Source organism: Acanthaster planci, linkage group LG05 (assembly GCF_054643075.1).
Source record: "Acanthaster planci isolate LZ-2023a linkage group LG05, COTS_SCS, whole genome shotgun sequence".
Classification (NCBI taxonomy): Eukaryota; Metazoa; Echinodermata; class Asteroidea; order Valvatida; family Acanthasteridae; genus Acanthaster; species Acanthaster planci.
Window position 1 is genome coordinate 21,257,674 of NC_141781.1, and position 4,183 is coordinate 21,261,856.

The 4,183-nt window shown below is 44.4% G+C and overlaps 1 pseudogene; it reads left to right on the top strand.

Annotated features, from left to right (window-relative positions):
• The first annotated feature begins 1,590 nt into the window (after positions 1–1,590).
• Positions 1,591–3,591, top strand: LOC110984152 (ficolin-1 pseudogene; annotated as a pseudogene).
• Positions 3,592–4,183: the final 592 nt, after the last annotated feature.

Here is a 4,183-nt window from a genome sequence, read left to right on the forward strand (position 1 = left end):
ATGGCTTTTTTGCAACGATTGTAGGCTTCAGGGTGGAAATATTTTCAAAAGTCATCTTTTACGCATGCAAAAATTGAAAAGAGAAGGAAAGATGAGGAATGCAAGCTTTAATTTGATGGGTTTCTTCGGCAGCCGAGAAACCTTTTTCATTTCTTTTTATTCTTAATATCGTTATTTTTTAAGTTGGAGTATAATTGTTGGCTAATGTTGTCAATTCACTGGTGTACAACCTTCTGCGTCACGTTTAAGCTAATGTGCGCCACAAGGCCCGCATGGTTTATTGACGGCGAGATCTCCTGATATGATCCCTGAGACAAATCCGACCAGGTCTCAAGGATCGCGCCTCATTTTCCTGTTTATGATGGAATCGATTCTCTCAAGTGTGCGTTGGCCGGTACTCTGAGCTGAAATAATTATCGATCTGAACGATATTAATTTCGACGTACTAAATGGTCGAATGCACGTGGAAGACTAGTCATGTGCGGTAACCACGGAGTGTGATGTGTGAAATAAGGTTTGACTGTCACGGAACCGCCCTGAGTAGAAGCACCCCCTCATCGGTTGAAAAGATCAATGTTGGTCGGAAGAGTTCATTTTGATGGCAGTAATGTGGCTGCAGTGTTTGCGCTTCACTGATAGTCGTTCGTAAACCAGCGATACACAGTTACTACCAAAGGGCCTCTCTTGCTAAGAAAATTGCACCCTCTCTTTGTGCAGCTCGAATATACTCTATGCTCGACGCCCATAGTTTGGGCACAAACGGTTGGCCAAATTAGGACTTAAGTTCTTCGAACACACCGCAAACGGAACGATTTTACTGATATTGCATGGATTGCGTGAAAAGTTTTCGTGGATTTTTTTGTTCTTTTCTTTTTTAGTATATCTCTTGTAATTGATCCAAATTCAAGCAACTTTCAAAAACCTCCTATACCAGAGTCAGTTTTCGGAATCTCTTTGACACAGTTGTGACTCAGAAAGGGTTGTTTGAAGGATAATTATATTCGATGATTAATTTTTGCTTCACCGTATCATAGCGCCTGTTGCCGCGCAACCCTCTTGCAATTAGACCTGCCGAAAGAAATCTGTCGATCGACCAGTTGCCTTGGAGTCTCAAGTTGGGACCAGTGATGTATGCCTCCTAATTGCAACTTGATTTCTCTTTCGTGTTCTGTTTATTGTTTCCTATCGATTCGTAATGACCAAACCTCGATATTCAGGCAACTTGAGCGTAAAGATGGTTACCGCTTGCTCCGATTAAGTACCGTGGCCACTTCCACCTGCGTGGTGTTCAATGCAGTGCAGTGTTCATTTTAGTGACTGTGGTTGTGTTGAAAATGAGGAGTCCTTTGGTGTTGATCACTCTGGCTGTTTTCCTTTCCTTTTCGGCGGGAGAAAGACCAGCAAACGCCTGTATTAAGTATGTGGAAAATTTCGATTTATTCGGTGCCGAAAGCCGAGTGCTGGGCGGTTTTGTCTTTCGAGGTAGAAGCGCCGTGTCCCGTGTCGCATGCGCCAGAGATTGTGCGGCCGAGAAACAGTGTTTGTCGATCAACTACTTAGAAAAGGAGCATCGGTGTGAGTTGAATAATAGTACGAGGATCCAGTCTAAAGAGAACTTTACTGTGTTGCAGGGAAGTTTCTACATGGACGTCGAGAAAAACACGGGTCTTTTAACAGCTGACGGTGACCAACGAGCAGTCGTCCCCTTGGAACTGGCGTCATGTAAGGAGCTGCTGAACGCCTCCCCCGGTCCTCAGCCCAGCGGGGTCTACACCATCCACCCCCATGATGGAACGATGACCGGCGAGAGGCTGCAGGTCTACTGCGACATGCAGAGCGACGGAGGGGGCTGGATCGTGTTCCAGAGCCGGAGCGACGGCTCGGTGGAGTTCTACCGTTCGTGGGCCGACTACCGGGCGGGCTTCGGCGACCTGTCCGGGGAGTTCTGGCTAGGGAATGACATTCTCCGCGCGCTGACCGAGGCTCGGCCGGCCGGAATAGCATGGGAGCTGAGAATCGACATGGAAGACTGGACTGGGGTGAGCGCCTGGGCCGGGTACACCAACTTCAGGATCACGGGGAGCGAGTACATCCTGAAAGTCGATAACTTCATCCTTGAGAGTACAGCAGGCGACTCCCTCCTCAAATCACATGACAGGCAGCCATTCTCCACACCTGATCGCGACAACGACAACAATTTCCTCAGCTGTTGTCAACTGAACGGAGGGGCCTGGTGGTACAACAACTGTCACGATTCAAACCTCAACGGGGTCTATCAGAACGACCCACTAGCCCTTTATAATCAAGGCATTCAGTGGGTTAGTTGGAAGGGAAATTCGTATTCCTTGAAGAAATGCACCATGAAGATACGAGAAATGAATTAGCCATCATGGACAGCGCTTGACAAATGATTGGCGAACGTTCTTTACAGACGGCCGGCGGGAATCGAATCGTGCACTGTTTTGATCTTTTCGTAAGTATTTTGTGTGCTGCAAATTCAACGACTGCAGAGATCGCGTTCACTAGGAAAACGTATGACGTCAACACGACCGATCAACACTTGCGGCCAATAATCGTGATGTGACTTGTAAGTTGACTTGTTGGAAGTCTGTAATCAGTCGGATTTTTGGACAATGTTTTCGCAGCAAGTCGTCAACTTTAGGCCTATACAGCGTGTGAGCGTGTCTGGGTTTTCACAGCAGCAACGCCCCACTGTGTCAGAACAAATCAAAAACATCTCATCTGGTATCAGCTGAAATTAGTCTCTTCAGTTCCACTGCACGAATCTGAAACACACATTATAATTTGTTTTACACAACGCCTGATTTATCCCAACATCACCATGTAAAATCCCAAGCTGGCAAAAACTCTTCGCATCGTCAATACATCGCCACTATGTAGCTGAACCCTGCACTGGAACTTCCGTTTACTGTGGAATGGAACTTCTAATTTTGCAGTGCGGCTGTGCCGTGCGTTGGAGAATAATGTGTGGGGAATATTCATTAAAATTGTACTGGACTGAAAAGACTCGCCACCTTATCCACGTTGTATTGCAAGTAACTACGGCGGCCCCATTCACTCTCATAGGCTAAACTTTGGGAACGAGCACATGTTTGGCGCGTCCTGACACTCATAAGGAAGCCTATAATGGCCACCCATACAACCTATTTACAGTTTTTGTTTTGCCTGCATTTTAAAATACATTTCGGATGTCGCCCAGGAAAGAAACCTCAAAGGGACAGTTCTTTATGCATCGGAAATAGTAAGACTCTAAAACTTCAGTAACGTGAATAGAATATAGATTAATTTCAGTACAACGTGGTAACCAGGGGGTCGGTTGTAATGACGCGTTTCTCTGCAAAACAAAGCACTGGCTGAAACACACAAAATAGGGAATATTTGAGACAAAAAGGCGCATTTGTAATCATCCTTTTTTGGCTTTATGTCTTAAGAGATAACAATAACGTAGCCCAATACTCTGTTACCACATCCCACAAAATAAACAATTATCAAAATAACTATTTGCGTAAAAATACATGCAACTAGGCCTAAATGGAATGTGATATGTAATTATGATATAAAATAGACGTCTTAAGTTTGTGTTTCAAATAGTTTTTCAAAAATTATAGAAGTGAAGCACCTTGAAGTTAATCATTACTGTCATAGATTTCATCTCCGTAGAGTTTAATTTCGGCTGTTTTATTGACCAGAGCTGAATGGATTTATTTGCCTCCTTTCAAAATTGGGGACAGGCAACGCAGACAAAGCAATCGATTACTGATGTGTCACGTGCACTGTGTGACAGCTGGGTAAATTTTCGTTTTCTCTCGTTGACATTCTTTCAGCCAATAGCGCCAAAACAGTTGTACCTCGCAGCCTCTGTATTTGTAGGTACACACTGGTGGTGTCAAACACCTGTTGCATGAATAGTACTGGATGGCGAGGGACACAATTAGCCGAAGTGGACAAAAGAACCGGTTTGAGATCTATAATCATCTCCGGTACACAGACGGCAGGTTGTTTTATAGTACAGAATTTTAGAGAAACTATAGAGTAAATTAATGCACGTTGTTATTTTGAAAGTGTGAAGATTATTTCTCCAATTTATATGCTAAAGGCCTTGTTGTGAGATGGTCTCTCAATAAATGGATCATGGTCAGAACTTGTTTGGGCGTTGATTATT